The sequence below is a fragment of the Brachyhypopomus gauderio genome, chromosome 9, assembly GCF_052324685.1.
Source record: "Brachyhypopomus gauderio isolate BG-103 chromosome 9, BGAUD_0.2, whole genome shotgun sequence".
Lineage (NCBI taxonomy): Eukaryota > Metazoa > Chordata > Actinopteri > Gymnotiformes > Hypopomidae > Brachyhypopomus > Brachyhypopomus gauderio.
This window is the reverse complement of record NC_135219.1, coordinates 23,420,419-23,439,233: the sequence shown is the minus strand read 5'-3', so window position 1 is coordinate 23,439,233 and position 18,815 is coordinate 23,420,419. Positions and strand designations below refer to the sequence as shown.

The 18,815-nt window shown below is 45.8% G+C and overlaps 1 protein-coding gene across 1 annotated transcript in view; it reads right to left on the bottom strand.

Moving 5' to 3' along the window:
- Positions 1 to 18,564, bottom strand: part of tmem121ab (transmembrane protein 121Ab) — a 44,019-nt gene extending 25,455 nt beyond the window's left edge. Inside the window, exon 1 of the mRNA XM_077018013.1 lies at positions 18,281 to 18,564. The gene's annotated coding sequence lies outside the window, so the exon portion shown is untranslated. The remainder of the gene's footprint in view (positions 1 to 18,280) is intronic.
- Positions 18,565 to 18,815: the final 251 nt, after the last annotated feature.

The following is an 18,815-nucleotide window of genomic DNA, read 5'->3' as shown; positions in this document are numbered from 1 at the left end:
CGTCTGGCAGTGGGACAGTGTAAGAAGAACGTCTGGTAGCAGGACAGAACGAGACGAATGTCTGGTAGCGAGACAGAATGAGACGAACATCTGGTAGCGAGACAGAACGAGACGAACGTCTGGTAGCGGGACAGAGAGAAGAACGTCTGACAGTACGGCAGAGTGAGACGAACGTCTGGTAGTGAGACAGAGTGAGACGAGCGTCTGGTAGTGAGACAGAGTGAGATGAACATCTGGTAGTGAGACAGAGTCTGAGTGGATACAGTGTGCTAATGTTTTTCTCCTGCTGGTGAATGTTTTGGGAATGTTGCCAGGTTTCTGGTCCCACTGCCAACACAGTTTGTACACATGACCACAGCTTACCAGAATATCTTCAGATTTTTTTCCGCGCTGATTCTCCTGCACGAACAGGTCCAAGATCTTCACCCAGTTTCAGAGCTGAATGGAACAGAAGCCCCCCAAGGCACAAAGCTTTTTGCTTGACTAATCAGGAAATAAGATGAGATGAAATGAAATGAATATTAAACATGATTAAGTACTGCGTGTGCTGAGGGGATCGGATCTTCCGTGCATTCTAGTTTGGCTCGTGTGGGGTTTCGATGAACTGTATGTTTCCGGGCTTGCGATCGGACCCGTGGAGACTGCACTACTGGGACGCCACCTGCCCCTCCATGGAGTCACCGTCAAACACCACCGTCCACAAAAATCACCCAGGAACCCCAACAATGCCGCAGCCACTGTTACCAGGACGGTGCAACCGGCCGGTGAATTGTGGGTGGTCAGTTGTGGAAGGTGTAGCCGTTAACGGTGTTGACAGAGCAAACAGTGGCCACGATAGGTTAGCTCACCCGTTTTGAGATCAGGACACAGCTGCGAGCAGTGGATGTTTCCTCTTCAATGGGTTTTTATGTACCAACAAGAAAGAACCGTGTCGTGCATCGCAAACAGCAACAGTAATTTGTCACCACCTCTGTGGGTGACCCAGTACATGCCCGTATGCTTATGCACAAAGTGTATGTCACATGTAGTTAACCTAAGTGTAATGGCCAGGAAACGACCTTGAGTCAGAGAGAGGCATGAGATACAGAATTCTTATTACCATAACGATATTTAGTTTTAACCTTTAAAAGCAATTAATATCATTTGAGGGCAGTAACTCATGTCTCCCTGTCTCCCTGCCACGTGGGCTGCCCCCCACTGCCCCCATCCCCCCGTCCTCCCCTCCTCCTTGTCCTGAGCTCTGGGTTTCTTGCAGAGATAAGGACATGTCCACACACCGAATTGAAGGACGTGGACGCGTGTGGGCTGAAGGTCGTGCGCCGGAAGAGAATTAGCCCCGCGACTGCACGCTAGCAGGAATAAATGTTCCCACGGTGCACTGCAGCTGGCGTGAGTCCCACCCTGACTCAGACAGAAGGCCAGCGATCATCACGGCTCGCCAGGGCTGAACGTACAAGCGCGTGGGGCTCCGCACCGCCACCGCCGATGGAATTTCGCTTCGTTTGCAGCGACCTCGTTAAGCGCGCGCTGCCGGTCTGGTTCCTCACCCAGCACGGCCCAGTGAGCAGCGGACGGGAAATACGCCTGCAGTCAGCATGTGACCCAAAGTCTTAGTTTGCTTTAATTCCGCACATGAAAAGAAGCTTGTCAGACAGGAACTGCACTCTGGTGGTTAGAACCCAAGGGCCAATTAAGGCAGGGACCCAGAGACCAGCTGGCCCACGTGAGGAAGCTGTTTACTGTAGTCTGAACCTCCCGCATAGATACAGCAGTCACACTGGGAATGAACTGACAGGACAGTTTACACATAAAGTATTCAAGGGTGTAATATACAGTCTCCACCATTACTGCCACTGCTGAAGACGAGCAAAAGTCTTTGTTATTTAGCAGCTAGAACTTACAGTGAAAATCTACAAAAAAAACAGCTAACCTTTCACTGAGGCAAAGTAGTTTAACAATGAAAGACAATGAAAACACACACACACAAACACACACACACACACACGTATATATATATTAATGTATTTATATAATGACTATATTTTCATTTTCTCTTCAGTATGGCTGGATGACTAAGATGACTTAATACGTCTGGCTGATGACAAACTTAATGAAGTGCGACAATTTATTAGGTACTGACATCACACACTACCAGCAACTCACTGACTTCATCCCGCTTGTTTGGAAGACAAGGCCAGGACACGTTTGAGGGACCTTTTCTTTTTCGTAGGAAGCAGAAGACACTTTGCCAGTGAATTTCGCTGAGGCAGGGAAAGCTCCTATTGAGTGTGCATGGCTGTTTTCTTACTTTGACAATGGGCAGTTAGCTCATGTCCTGTGGCCACGAGGAACTGAGATTGATGGCCAGTGAATTTCTCCCAGTACTCCGAAAAGAAACTGCAATTTAGTCCGCTACGCGTAACGTATCTCAAAGAAGTGGGGCCTTTTGCATAACAGATGAAAACGTATGCACTGGAGTACGATACTTTACAGTAAGGTTGAGGGGAATGGTAACACTGGTGTTTATAGAAATAATACATTCTGAATGAACAAATAGTTTCTGAAGCTGAGAGATGCGTGGTTATCTACAAGATAAAAGTTTGGATTTGGCAACCTGTCTGTTGGCAGTGCTGTATTTCTTATTTTACATACATTCCACATTTACATGGAATAATAACTGAAACCATGTGTACTGTGGGTGATGATACTGTAGCCCTGTGTGTTGTGGGTGATGATACTGTGGCCCTGTGTGTTGTGGGTGATGATACTGTGGCCCTGTGTGTTGTGGGTGATGATACTGTAGCCCTGTGTGTTGTGGGTGATGATACTGTGGCCCTGTGTGTTGTGGGTGATGATACTGTAGCCCTGTGTGTTGTGGGTGATGATACTGTGGCCCTGTGTGTTGTGGGTGATGATACTGTGGCCCTGTGTGTTGTGGGTGATGGTTCTGTGGCCCTGTGTGTTGTGAGTGATGATACTTTGGTCCTGTGTGTTGTGGGTAATGATACTGTAGCCCTGTGTGTTGTGGGTGATGGTTCTGTGGCCCTGTGTGTTGTGAGTGATGATACTGTAGCCCTGTGTGTTGTGGGTGATGATACTGTAGCCCTGTGTGTTGTGGGTGATGATACTGTGGCCCTGTGTGTTGTAGGTGATGATACTGTGGCCCTGTGTGTTGTGGGTGATGATACTGTAGCCCTGTGTGTTGTGGGTGATGGTTCTGTGGCTCTGTGTGTTGTGAGTGATGATACTGTAGCCCTGTGTGTTGTGGGTGATGATACTGTAGCCCTGTGTGTTGTAGGTGATGATACTGTGCCCCTGTGTGTTGTGGGTGATGATACTGTGGCCCTGTGTGTTGTGGGTGATGATACTGTAGCCCTGTGTGTTGTGGGTGATGGTTCTGTGGCCCTGTGTGTTGAGTGATGATACTGTGGCCCTGTGTGTTGTGGGTGATGATACTGTGGCCCTGTGTGTTGTGAGTGATGATACTGTGGCCCTGTGTGTTGTGGGTGATGGTAAAGGCAACATTCTGTCATGAAGTGTTCAACATTTCCCCTCTTTCTTTGTGTGTGTGTGTGTGTGTTGTGCTGTGTGTTTCAGTTCACCTTCATCAGCTTTTTCATTTGCACCTGCACCTGTTCCTAGATGAAGAAATATTATAACTCTCAAATATCCAGTACTTTATCTTGGTTTGTTGTGAAGTATCAGTTTGTTGTATAGTATCAGTTCATTCATCCATCCACACATCCGTGTCTTGTCATTGCATTTCTCTGAATGACAAAAGGGGAAAATCAAGAGAATAAAATAAGCCAAACACGGCTCTTATTATGCATGTGTTGTAACCTTGTTCTGGTGGAGAGAGAGGAGCTCCAGGCCTCAACTGCGCCCTCGTATGTGGCTAGAACATGTACGGCGAGAGCACGGTGTTAGGAGCACGGTGTTAGGAGCACGGTGTTAGGAGCACGGTGTTAGGAGCACGGTGTTAGGAAAACGGTGTTAGGAGCACGGTGTTAGGAGCACGGTGTTAGGAGAACAGTGTTAGGAGCACGGTGTTAGGAGCACGGTGTTAGGAGAACGGTGTTAGGAGCATAATGAAGGTCATGGTGAGAGACCTGGGCTTCCTCCCCCACCAGGACTGCAGCGAGTGCAGATGGGAGGATCTACGGTGAGGTTCTCCTGGTACTTGGAGACGACCTCTAGCCAGAGTTGACATATATGGGAAGAGGCATTAGAGTCTGATTCCATTATGACAGATGTCACAGACACTTGTATTCACCCTATCACTATCAGTGACCATGCACCGGTCTCTCTCTCTCTAACACAGAAAAGAACCACACCAGCAACTAGGAACTGGAGATTAAATACATCATTACTTAAGGAACAAGATTTCATTAATTACTTCAAAAAAGAATGGGCAACATATTTAGAATATAACGATCTACCAGGTACCTCTCCGTGTGTTCTTTGGGAAGCAGGGAAGGCAGTAATGCGGGGGAAAATAATATCCTACTGCACACATAAGAAAAAGACAGAAAAAACACAGGTATTAGAATTGGAAGAAAAAATAAAATCTTTAGAAGCTGCCCATGCTGCTTCACCACAAGAATACACACTGAACAAGCTGAGGAAACTCAAACTGGAATTAAATGAAATAATAGATAAAAAGACACAATTTTTACTGCAAAGACTGCGCTGGCAGAATTTTGAACATGGCAATAAATCTGGAAAATTCCTTGCTAATCAGTTAAAGCTTAATAAGGAAAAAACAACTATCTCCTCTATTAAGAACTCAACAGGCAGCATTATTCACGACCCACAACAAATAAATAAAGCTTTTAAAGAGTTTTATAAAGCTTTATACGCATCACAGATTAATCCATCAGATTCAGCTATTGAAGAATTTATTAATAATATAAATCTCCCAAAGCTAGAAAACGAACAAATTGTTGCACTGGATTCACCACTTGCTCTGCCCGAATTACATGAAGCCTTACAGCAGCTACCAAATAACAAAGCTCCAGGACCAGATGGATTTCCTGTAGAATTCTACAAAGAATTATGGTCTGTGCTAGAACCAACCTTTTTTAGAATGGTAAATCAAATTCAAAAAGATCATGTCCTGTCTCCAGACATGAATTCTGCTAACATCAGTGTACTTCTAAAGCCAGGCAAAGACCCTACACTTCCTTCCAGCTATCGCCCCATTTCACTCATAAACGTAGATCTTAAAATTATTTGCAAAGCACTTGCCAGAAGATTAGAGGAAATCACCCCACTTATAATACATCCAGACCAGACAGGTTTTATCAAGGGTAGACAATCTGCCAACAATACACGCAGACTAATAAACATAATAGATTACTGCACAATTAACAAATTAGAGACTACCATTGTATCTTTAGATGCAGAAAAAGCATTTGACCGGGTAAACTGGAAATATTTATTAGCAGTTCTACACAAATTTGGATTTGGCCCATCCTTCATTAACTGGATCAAAGCCTTACATAGTTCTCCTAATGCACGGGTTAGGACAAACGACATCACCTCACAAAGCTTCACTCTGCAAAGGGGCACCAGGCAGGGCTGTCCACTATCACCCTCACTTTTCGTTCTCTTCATTGAGCCATTAGCAGCAGCAATTCGACAAAATGCAAATATTACAGGAATTAACACAGGAACCACAAACCATAGGATAAGTCTCTACGCAGATGATGTATTACTTTTCCTACAGAACACACAAGCTTCCCTTCCGAATACAATCAAACTTATAGACATCTTCTCTTCTATAACAGAATATTCCATCAACTGGGGCAAATCAACAGTTTTGCCTATAAACTATAGTTTCCAGAACACGACCACCACTCCACTACAATCAGGTAATATTAGATATTTAGGCATACATGTCTCTGCTAAACTGTTAGACTTGGTGCAGTTAAATCATATCCCTCTATTAAAAACAATAGAAGATGATCTCACACGTTGGAACGCTTTACCTATATCACTCATGGGGAGAGTGGCTACCATTAAAATGATGGTTCTACCCAAAGTTAACTATTTATTCTCATTAATCCCAAATAAACCCTCTGCTGCTTGGTTTAAATCCCTAGATTCAAACATCTCAAAATTTCTATGGAAAAACAAGCCATCAAGAATAAGTATGAAAACCTTGCAAAAGCCAAAACGCAATGGTGGCTTAGAATTACCAAATTTTTATCAATATTTCTTAGCCAATAGATTACAGTACATTTTAAAATGGGTCAAATACGACTTAATAGACAGGCCATGGTTGGACCTAGAACAAGCATTTTGCGGGAAAATAAAACTCTCAGACCTACCTTACATTAGCTCTAATATTAAGCGTCAGGACTGCTTTAAAAGCCTTAATATAAATACTTCACTGACAGCCTGGTGGGAATTCCTTAAATTAACTCGGTCCCCACTCATCCCATGCAAACTAACACCCATTTGGAACAATCCAGACATCTGTCAGAACAAGAAAGTACTACATTTTTCATCATGGCATGACAGGGGAATAAAAAATTTAGAACATGTTATTAAAGATGGAAACTTTGTCACATTCCAGGAACTTGTATCAGAATATGGAATAAACAACAGTAGATTTCTGGAATATCAACAATTAAAATCCATCATTCAACAGAGATTCAACCGCAATCAACTGAACTTAGAAATATCAGCATGGATAACTGAATTTTTTAATCTATATACTCCTAAATTATTATCAAAATTGTATAAATTATTGTTAAAATTTGATGACTCAATATCCCTTCCGATAGCCAAATGGGAACGAGATCTATTTATTAATCCAGATCAACATTTCTGGACCGACATATGTACAAATATCTTCAAAATAAGTAAAAGCCCCAACTTACAACTTATACAATACAAAGTCCTTCATAGAACACACTATACAGGACAAAGGATGTTCCAAATGGGCCTAGCACAATCAAACATATGCACCCACTGTACAGGCAATATAATTGATAACTATATGCATGCTATATGGGATTGTAGGCCTGTTAAGGAATTCTGGAAGAAGGTATGTGTAGAATTGTCCACGGGGCTTAAAAGCTGCATCCCAACTTCACCCAGACTGTGCATCTTAGGAGACGTCAGTGAATTAGATACAGAGGCAGACATATCACACATAGTTCTCACTGCCCTATGCATCGCCAAGAAAACCATTCTTATCAATTGGAAAACGAAAAAGGACCTGCATATTACTCATTACAAAAATTTATTACTCGATCACATCTGTCTGGAGAGAATGTCTGCTTCCTCTAAAGACCAGTTGGAGGAATTTAATTCTCTTTGGTCCCCACTGATCAGTTCCATTAGCTAGTCGGGGTGGTTGGCGGGGGCCTCGGCCCCCGGAGGGCCGGTTGGTGGCTGGGGGCCGACCCCGGGGAGACTGCTCGTGCCGGCCACTTTCTGGGCGGGGGGGCCGGGGCTGCCAACCTGGGATGGCATGTGCTTGCCCCGGCGGGCGGTGGTTGGGGGGGCTTGGGTGGCGCTCCCTCTGGGCTCTGGGGTGTGGAGCCGGGGCGTGGGGAGGGGCGGGTGCTGGCCCTCGGCGGGGTGGCTGGCCTCCCCTGTGGGGCCGGGTGGCGGGACCCGGGGCCTGGTGCCTGGGGCCCCCCGACCCCGAGCTGGGGCCCTGCCCGTGCGGGGGGACCTGCGCCGCTGCGGTTGCGCCGCTGGGGGGGGTGGGTCGGTCGGCCTGGGTCGGGGGGTCGGGTCTGGGCCTTGGGGCTCCGAGGTGCCTGGGTGGTGGGAGTGGGGTGGTGGATGATGGGGATGTCTGGGGTGGGCCGGGAGGTAGGGTTCCGGACTCCGACCAGCATGTCCTCAATACTGTTGATGTCTGCCATCGTTTGTTCACTGTGCGATTGGTATGGTTGTGGGTGCATACACAGGGGTGTGGTGTATATGGGACTAGCGTGTGTGGGTGTATATGTATGTGTAGATATATATGTATATATGTATGTATGTGTATGTATATATTTATATATATGGATGGATGTATGTATGTATATGGGTATATATGTATATATTTATGGGTTAAATGTGTGTGAGTGCATACGTGTATGAAAGAAATGTGTGTCTAGGTGTATGTGGATGTGCGGACCGGCTGCTCTCTGTGGTGGGGGTGGTGTGGATCCGTGCTTGGATGTGGTGGTGGGGGGGGTTGCCGCCCTGGTCTCCCCGGGTCGACCGCTCCCTGCCTTGAGCTGGGGGGGCAGTGAAGTTCGGTGCTCAATGAGCCAGCTAGCAAGCTGGCTCTCCTCTTCCAGAGGACCCTTTCCTCTGGACCTAAGCATTCCCACCCCCCCCCCCCCCCCCACACACACACACACACACATCCTTGCTCATTTAGGATTCTGGGGACAGGCAGGTACCCAGAGGTTGACGAGGTGGGCCTGCTGCCATGGTTCACCCGTCTCCTCACCACTGTCTGTCCCTCAGTTTTTACTGCACTTTAGACATTGAGGGCCTTTGAGGGGACGGTGTGGACATGCACTCACGTTTGCCCTAGCATCTGTCCCCTCAATTTTAACTGCACCATAGTATCACACACTACGACACATGCATATACACCAACACCTACACACAACACTGGGGGTGGAGGGGTGGGAAGGCCTTCCTTCACCCGCTTCCTGCTCCCTGCCGGGGCGGGGGGGGGGGGTTGCTGGCGCGGGACTGGGCTGGTGGCTTCCTAGGACCGCTACTGGTCCTTGCTGGTCCAGCCATCTGCCCCTGCCGCAGAGGGTGTGCTAGTCTGGATAAGTGTGTGTCTCTGTCCTTGTTTTCTTCTTGTTTCTGAATGGGTGGATGAATGAGTGCGTGTTGGAGGGAGGGGACATATGGCCAGGTTTGGAGGTGTGAGGGTGAATTTGAGTGTATGTGTGTGTGTGTGTGTGTGGGGGTGGGTGTGTACATGGTGGGGGTGTATAGGGGCAAATGTAGGGTGGGTTTGGTTAGGTGGGTGAGGACAGCTGGTTCTGGGTCGGGGCTGGTCGTGCCCGGTTCACTCATGGACACTCCCCTGAGACTACTGCACCACTCCAGAGGGGGGGCGCCTTGGGGCTCCGGTGTCCGGCTTGGCCCCCCGGCGTAGGGGCGGTTGGCCCGCTCCCCTGGGCGGTGGTGATATGGGGCGGCCGGGTGCTCCTCGGCGGGAGGTGGGCCCTGCCGGGTGGTGGGTGGCTTTCCGGGCGCGTGGCGCCGTGGTTTTGCCGCTGGCCCCTGGGGGGGGGGGCATCCTGGGGGGGAGGCGCTCTGTTCCCTCTGGTTCCCCTGGACCTGCGCTCCTTGACTGGTGGGGCGCTGTCCGGGGTCTCTCTCTCCCGCCTGCGGGGGCGGGCGGGTGAGGGTTTCTGGGAAGTGCGGCTCTGGTACTCCACCGCTCTGTGGGGGGCCGTGGGCGGGTGGGGTTCCCGGGTCTCTCTCCGCCCGCCTCTGGCCTCTGGGGGAGTGCTGTCGCAGCTACCCACCCTTGCTGGTAAGTACATTCCATACATCTATCCTATGTTGCACTTCTAGGTTGCACATAAACACACACTCACACACACCCATACATCGCACTCATCTGCACTATATGTATTTGGTTTACTTTCTGTACTTCTTTGCAGTGGTCATTTGAGCTGGTTGCGTGTTTTATTTTATTAATATTATTATTATTATTATTTTATTATTATTAATTTTTTTTTTTTATTATTATTATTATTATTATTATTATTATTTTTTTTTTTCTTCTTTTCTTTTTCTTCTCCTTTTTTCTCCTACCTCTGTCTTTTCCCTTTTTATTATTTCTCTCCCCCTCTTTTCTTGGTCCACCTAACCCCAATAATTATCACTTTGCATACTGTTATCACTATATATTGTTATCACTACACTATATATTATACAGAATTGTTATAATTGCCATTTAAATCTGTACATAAAAACAAAGTTGTCCTCCAAAGATGGGGGGGTGGAGGTGGGCCAAAAAAAAAAAAAAAAAAAAAAAAAAAAAAAAAAAAAAAAGAGTCTGATTGTTGGGAGGGTTACTTCCAATCAAGGGGTGTGTGTGAGGACGAGGGGTGTGTGTGTGGACGAGGGGTGTGTGTGTGGACAAGGGGTGTGTGTGAGGACGAGGGGTGTGTGTGAGGACGAGGGGTGTGTGTGGACAAGGGGTGTGTGTGTGGACAAGGGGTGTGTGTGAGGACGAGGGGTGTGTGTGGACAAGGGGTGTGTGTGTGGACAAGGGGTGTGTGTGAGGACGAGGGGTGTGTGTGTGGACGAGGGCTGAGAAGCAGCATATGGGCCTGTCCATAGTTTTTGCTGACAAATTATTATTGGTTGCTATTGAAGGATAAACAGTGAGATATTATTTTTTACTGAGTAGATACATGATATGCACAGAGGTGATTTAAAATATTAAACTTAGTTTGTTCACTGTTCACCATGCTTTACAGGTCATTATAATTATATTGGTGCTAATTACTGCCTGGTGTATGGAAAGCAGAAACCCAGAATTCATCCTCGATGTTGTTGCAGCACAAACCATGTATGTATACACACACACACACACACACACACACACACACACACACACACACACACACACACACGCACACACACACACACACACACACACAAACACCAAAGGGTGTGTAAGAGTGTGTGTGTGCACGTGTGCGTGGGTGTGTGTATGTGTGTGTGTGCGTGGTCTCAAGAGACGATGTTGTCGGACTGTAACAACTTGGAGCGTAGCCAGCGGGGTGATTGCCATGACAGTCCCGCTGCCACGGAAACAAATGGTTGCTTAGGTTGACAGAATTGGCAGATGACACAGGAGAGTGGGGTGTGTGTTCATGTGGTGTTTCTACCGCTCTAGAAAGTAGGTTTCACTTACACACTGTTTACACACATGTACATATGTGTGCTTATAAGTGTGTGTGTGTGTGTGTGTGTGTGTGTGTGTGTGTGTGTGTGTGTGTGTGTGTGTGTGTGTGTGTGTGTGTGTGTGTGTGTGTGTGTGTGTGTGGGTGGGTGGATGAAATTAGGTGACAGTACCAGCCAAACTCCTGCTGCATGGATATGATGCCCACTGATTTCGAGGAGATGGCCAGAAGTGAGATCAGTCTGTAATGTGTGTCTGGGCTGCAGGGGCTCGGTTGTCTGTGCGTATGTCTGTATTGGGTTGGTGGGCTGCAGGCGCTCGGTTGTCTGTGTGTCTGTATTGGGTTGGTGGGCTGCAGGGGCTCGGTTGTCTGTATGTCTGTATTGGGTTGGTGGGCTGCAGGGGCTCGGCTGTCTGTATGTCTGTATTGGGTTGGTGGGCTGCAGGGGCTCGGTTGTCTGTATGTCTGTATTGGGTTGGTGGGCTGAGGTGTTTACACGCTGTAATTAAAGGAAATGTTCCCCCAAGCTTTGCTACAGTTCAGAACCACTGGAGTCTTTCACTCAGAAGCTTCCAGTAAATCACATTTAGCCCCAATCTCTCTCTCTCTCTCTCTCTCTCTCTCTCTCTCTCTCTCTCTCTCCCTCACCCTTTCTCTCCCTCTTTCTCCCCTCTGCCTTTCCATCGCTTTCTCTCTCCTTCTCTCTTCCTCCCTCTGCTCCTCTCCCTTTCTCTCCTCCATTCTTCCTTCCTTCCCTCACACTATCTCTCACCCTTTCTTTCCCTCCCCATGCTCTCTCTCTCTTACTCTCTCTGCCATTCCTTCTCCTTATCTTTCCCTCCCTCCCTCTATCTCTCTCTCTCTCTCCTTTCTTCCCCTATCACTCTTTCTTGCCTTACGCTCTGCAGCAGTAAAGAATAAGCACTTGCGGTTGTCAGAAATTTCACGGCTTTTCTAGACACTCGCTGACTTCTCTCACATCTCTATTCCAAAAGTCTGAAAAGGAAAAAACACAATTGGAAGAATAATGAAGCAGAAAGCGTTTTAAAAGCAGCTTGCCTCAGCATGACTCAGTGTTTCTGGAGAACTCACGTGTTCAGAGGACAACATACAAAGACCGAAGTCGTCTAGATTGTATGAAACTTCAAAGGGTGTTTCCTGCTCCGGTTGGATTATAATGCAGATTAACTGAATGTAATCCAGCTGGTGTAGACTCACATCTCCAGACGAGCACGTGGCACGTTTAGCACCGCTAGCGTCTCCCCTTTGACCACCATAGTTATTAGCAGAATTGTCTAACCTGTCGAGTCAGCTTCTTAAATGCTGGAGAGGAAACAGCAGAAAGATGTTGATGCATTTCTGAGATCTGTTTTGATGTAATTAATCACGTAAACAAAAACTCGTAAAGGCTCTTGTCTTCAAAAAACATTACAGCGCCATCGCTGCCTAGACACTGACAACCATTTGTCTGTTAAATGCTCCTTCTAGCCAACCGGGCTAGATGAACTCTTAATTTGAACCGTGATTGGTCGAGAGGGTAGGTCCATCATTCTCTGTCCAGCTGCCGTCTGCCCGTAATTATGGCTTTTTGTATGTGAGCTGAGTTGATTATTACTATTAACAGAAGCAGGGCCAGGAACCGCAGCTTAGCCTGGCTGTATCCTTGTATTAACCAAAAAGAGGAAACTGTCATTCACTCGAAAGCCCAGCCGTGAAGGTCATGTGATACGTGTCCTTCGTCTACTGTGCTCGCGTACCGGTGGAGATTACAGCCACAGGCCTCCTGTATTAAAAGGTCGCTGGAAGGGTAGCAGACAGTCTGACCCCTGTGTGACCCTGACACTCATTCACCACTCACACGTTCCCATAGAGCCATACGCCTTCCTGGACATGAGCTTATATACGAGCTGGACATGATCTCTCTCTCTCTCTCACACACACACACCCACACACACACACACACACCATGCACAGCCGAGGTACACACTAACTCTTAACAATCAGAACTGAGAAGAGCAGAGATATCAAGGAATATCAAGCCGAGTGTTTACTTCTCTTGAAAGGTGCACGTTGTGCTTCTTTATGGTCACAGAGAGGTGATTTACTCGCATCCAGGCTTCGTAATCACGCAACTCTCTAAAAACCAGCTTCCCTCTGCCGGCTTTGTGATTACAGTGCAAGATATGGTTTCCTCATAGACCCGTAATACCGTTACCTAAATGAGACGTATGATGAGGACTTGCATTAAAGCACCAACGAACAGGCACGTCTCGGCGCAGGGAACACTGGGGTTTTTATTTAGTCTTAGAATTGAAGTTTATAGAAAATGTTCAAAAGTGCTCCAAAAAATTATTGGCACGTTAATATGTCACTAACTTTGTATGTTTGTCTGCGTGCCTTTGTGTGTGTCTGTATGTGTGTATTGGAAGGTCTTTCCTGGACGAACTACTTCAGTAGATTGAACTGACATTGACGTTTTCCTAATAACTGTATGCCTGAGAGGCTTTAAGGTGTCCAATAATACTTCCTTACTCTCTTCACTGAGTAAGTGTGTGTGTGTGTGGGTGTGTGTGTGTGTGTGTGTGTGTGTGTGTGTGTGTGTGTGTGTGTGTGTGTGTGTGTGTGTGAAACACAGCACTCCTCATCTCATATACTTGAGGTGGCTTTACAGTGCTTGTTTTCAGTGGTTGATGTGTTGTGCTCTCCCTTTCTCTCTCTCTCTCTCTCTCTCTCTCTTTCTCTCTCCCTCGCTCTCTCTCTCTCTCTCTTTCTCTCTCCCTCGCTCTCTCTCTCTCTCTGTTTATATAAATTTTACATTTTACTATCTCAATTTTCCCCCATTCTTCAACAGTTTCTCTCTGACCACGCCCCCTAACCCTCTCCATTTCAGAGTGTAGTCACATGACGATTGTGCAGCTTGGTTCTGTACCATATGACAGAGGCAGTCACACTCTGTTTAGTACTCACACTTACAGAAACTGGACTATCCCTGTTCCTCCACTGTAACCGTGCTGGTGTGCATTATACCAGCTATTGATCAGACGTGTCAGTAGACGATTGATCAGAGCGGTGACCATTACGTCCGTCTGGGTTTTTAGGCCTAGAATGTGTTTTAGGTGACTACAGGACTACAGTAGAATGAGAATGAAGGAAAATAGATCGAGTGAGTAAAGAATGGTGCCTGAGTTTGGTATTAAATCCAAAATTGCGAGAATTTCAAATGAGTATGAGCAGAAATAGTGAGATCAAATGTACTAAATGCAAACTAACCATGGGGAATCTTGAGTGTGTGAAAAGAGGGAGGACACACACACACACACACACACTACATACTGCATTTAAGCACATTGAATATGCCCCCACTATCAGAGTATGAGTGTGTGATCCTCAATGACCATTCACACTCCCCTTCCCTCTGAACCTCTTCATCTGCACGACAGAGAGAGGGAGAGAGAGAGAGAGAGAGAGAGAGAGAGAGAGAGAGAGAGAGAGAGAGAGAGAGAGAGAGAGAGAGAGAGAGAGAATTCCAGGTGAGGTGGGAGTTGGTATGTTAGTGGGAGACGTTGGGTATTTTTGTCATGAGTTCTGAAATAGGGCTTTTCATTTCCTGAGATCAGTTTAGCGGTTCTTTGCTAGTGCCTTGTAGAACGCACAATTCTGTCATCAAATAGTTATTATTGTCTCGTTCCCGCTGTAATATTAGACATTTTACTTCACCTTGTAACATTGTAGAGTCTGAGGCGGTGGTGCAGGGCAGTTTTATGAGGGCTTCCCCCAGAATCTATTTCAAAATGGGCATAATTCAGAACTACAGCCTGACCCGGTGAATGAAGGCAAACCTCTATTGAAATACATTCTTTAAATGAGCAACAGACATGCAGGGTTAGAAAACTGCATGTCTATTCTTCATTAAGCACGAGTGCACTACAGTACGCCGTGAGCAGAAACATGCACGATTCCCCAAAATACAGTGATACTGTGGACTATCACAGACTATTGTTTACCTTTATTTTGTTTGTTATATTAATTCCACTTTTTCTTCAAATCCCCCATCAAAATATTGATATTTGCCATATTTGATGAAAAATGGTGTAACCCATATTTACATATCTACATAGGCCTGCAGTAGGATGCTTAATACTACCTCAGCTCTGGTGGACAGGACGTTAGGAAATGGAGAAATCAATCAATCAGTCACTTTTTTCCTATAATTTTTCTCAGTTATGTTAATCAGTAAATGTTAATATCAGACAGCTGTTGGGCCTCTTCGCTGTAAACATCATACAGTTAATAGAATCAACAAGATGTCTCACACATCTAATTAATATCAGATTCACTAGATGTAATTACATAAGAGAGACTATGAATTATACATTTGATATGTGAAATACGAGTAGATGGTCAGTGTTTTTTGATAATTTCATATTAGTCCGTGGAGAGAAGCTATTGATTCTGCATTAACCACACTTGTTGGTAATGTCTTTCCCCAAACCCAACGCTTGCATTTGCGCCTTCGAAGTGTTTCCATATAGTGATTTCTCACAAAAAATACTGAGCCCAGTATCTATCAAATGCAGAAGCCTTGAGCTTTGCGCTTTTCGCCTTGTTTTCATGTGTTTGTTTGTCATGTCATTACGAAAACAGCGCCTAGCATTTTTTGTTAAAGTTTTCACCGCTTGTTCAGTTCTTCGAACGTGTTTAATTCGGTTAATAACTCATCGGCACCTGAAGTTCCCATATCGATAAGTGTTGAAAACTTCGTGGAAGCCACGCGTGCGCGGCGCGTGCGGCGCGTGCGCGGCGCGTGCGGAGACAGACTCGCGCGTCCTCTGCGCTACTCGGGGACTTTCGTTCCCGTCTCACGTCTTCTCTTCCCTCACTACGTTGTCACACCGCCGTTTCTGGCTGTCAGCGATACAAAACTCTTAGTCATCAAAGCCATGGCCTTCATTAAGATCTTAAACGCGTAAACAATATAGAGTTACTGTCCTCACCCTTATCTCCAGTGGTTGTGCAATTAATCGTATAAACTGCACTCCGTTAGCGTTGCGGAATTCTGTCTTGTGGTGTTATAACGATTGGTGTTTGGCTGTTTCACATACATCCCGTGTGATGCCACCGGTGGCCTGTGTTGGTTGTCTTGCTGTGAATCAGGGGAGGAAGAGCTGGCTGTCTGGCCGTGTGCCATAACCCTTGGGCTACACCCTGGGCTTCTCCTCTAATTGAACACCTAGCGTGGCTGCATCCACGAGCTTACACATATAAGGATATCCCTACATCATTCGACAAAGTACAATTATAAAGCTTTTTCTAAAGCACGGTAACATATTCAATATTCATTTGTCATCCTTCAGCAGAAATGAGTGACACCTTCCTCCAACACACACCCCTAATAGGGCTGCCAAACGGTCGCATTTAATTCTCAGACAAGCAGACATCTGTGCACCAGGAGGGGAGTCCTCAATAAGACACGTACAGAAGGGATCCAGTAGACAGCACCTGTCTGTCTGCTGAGGTTGGTAGATCACCATCTCTGACCTCTGGTCGGGAACCATGCGTCACTGCCATGGAACCTGTTTAATCCTATTTTTAACCATATTCTATTAATCACAGCACAGTACGTTTCAGCCGTATCAGTTACAAAAAAGCTGACATTTACTGTTAATTACATTTGTCTAAACATCTGTCCTACACAAAGCCAATTTCACAAAAAGCTTCGAATTTTCTTGTCTAAAATACCGTTTGATAGATAAGACGAGAAGAGAAAACATATCTTATGCGAAACCCATCTCTAGACCCATTCACTAGTATCATGGCAATATTTTCTATTTCAGTTTTGGTGTAGGGGTTTAAAGACCATATTTATGGGCGTTTTATTCCATCTCGATTTGGGAGAGAAGATGGTATGCTATTGCATTACGAATATTATGCATTGCTTTGAAGGCAAATGTTTCATTATCATAATGTGGTATATAAATGAATTAGCCTTCTAGCCACTTCGAGCTGTGCATCGGAGTGGTACACAATGGTATGAATGCCTTAGTGTTACTAGTACCGCCATTTATTGAGGGTCAGCTACGTTTATTCCACTACTTCTGGTCTTTTTATTGCTAAGAAATTAAGTTAGAAGATATTGCGAAAAACTAGCGACGAAGGTAAGACGAAAGTTGCCAGGGAGTGACTCACATGATTTTATTGTGCCCAGAGCCGGAGTGGCTAATCGGGAGATTCGGGAGGATTCCCGATGGGCCGGCTCATGTCAGTCTCTAGTTTGGGCCGATTGGGAGGGAAAAATAATATTGGGCAGTATTTGGGCATATAACTCCCGGGCTGAAAAAGTGTCCCACTCCGGCCCTGATTGTGCCTTATGCTTTCTTACTATTTTAAGGCCCGAGACCTGAGCCTAAAGTATAGAAAAGGCTATACAGCTGTAAGGCATAATCCAGTAAAGGCATAATCTAGGCTAAATACAGGAAACCACTCAGTGGCTGTTTTGACAGTTACAGGACGACGCGCTGCTAATGTAAACTTATTATAGTATCTCAGCGTATAAAAGAAAAATTCGCTACATGTGTTAAAATGACACTGGTTAGTTAGCTGTGTTTTCTTTGTTTTATCATGGGTTAAAAATGAGGAAGATTAAGTCTGGTAGCACTTGTGGATGAAGAAACCATAAGATATATTTAGGCTTCGGGCAGCTACTCCTAAATGAGAAGAAGGACATTCTAGCATTGCTTTGCCTAGAATTTGAGGGAACCTCTGGTTACGATGCTTATGAACGTGGACGTAGACACCACCATAGTCAACGACACGGACTTAAGCCACGCGCCGCCGTCTGCTACCGCATAACAAATGGTTGTTTCAATACAGGGGGACACTTTTCACCCCCGTCCCTTTCCGAACGGAACCGCCTCTAGTCACGATGTGTTTGAATGCTACTTCGGACTTTCAGCAGACGAGATTCCCGTGGGAACTGCTGCCCTGACAATTCGTTTCACACAGATGATTAATAGCCTACTGCATAATAATTACTGCATAATTTCATAAAGTAATCCAAAAACGGTGCACAGTAAGGGTATCGGCTCGACGTGTAATATACTTAAAAACACTGCAGCCCAGAAGTACCGCAGCGCTCAGAAACGGCTCAAGCGATACAGGCAACTCACTCGTCTCGGAAGAGCAATTAAAAAAGATAGTTCCGGGACATTTTAGCTTATCGTTTATTTGCTGTTGCTTTTGAATCTGTTATTTCATAAACAAGCTTTAGAATGAATAGTTTTAACAGTTCACAAACAAATTTCATTAGCAGCGTGGAAAGAACCGAAACTGTTCGGAACGTGATTATTTTAGGAGAGCGAAACGAGCGTTCAGACGCTTACCCAACGGTCAGGCGCTATCCAAGGTGCTGATCGTAGCCGGTCCACGGAGGCTGCTGACTGAATGATCTGTTTTTAATCCAATGGGAACACACACAGCTGTAATGCGCGGTTAAAATTTTGAGTCCACGAGGGTAACAACTCTTAAAATCCAAAGCATGTAATGAAATCTAAGAAAACTAAAGTCAAAAGAAGATTACATCGACATAAATCGTTCAAAAATCATATACGAGTACTTTGAAAATATGTCTTTCTGCTCAAAAGCCTAACCGAATGTTCTTTGCGGCTGCCGGCCGGTTTTTCTAGCCCAATTGCACGCGCGTTGCTATTTGCTTCCTTCCCGGATGTTTGCTTGCTCTCTCTCTCTCTCTCTCTCTCTCTCTCTCTCTCTCTCTCTCTCTCTCTCTCTCTCTCTCTCTCTCTCTCTCTCTCTCGTTGCCCGGTAGGCAGTGTAATTTATTATCAATTTACTTATGCAGGAGAAGACCGTCTGCTTTCTGCTCTCGGTGGTCTCCCCATTTTTCCACCCTACACCTTT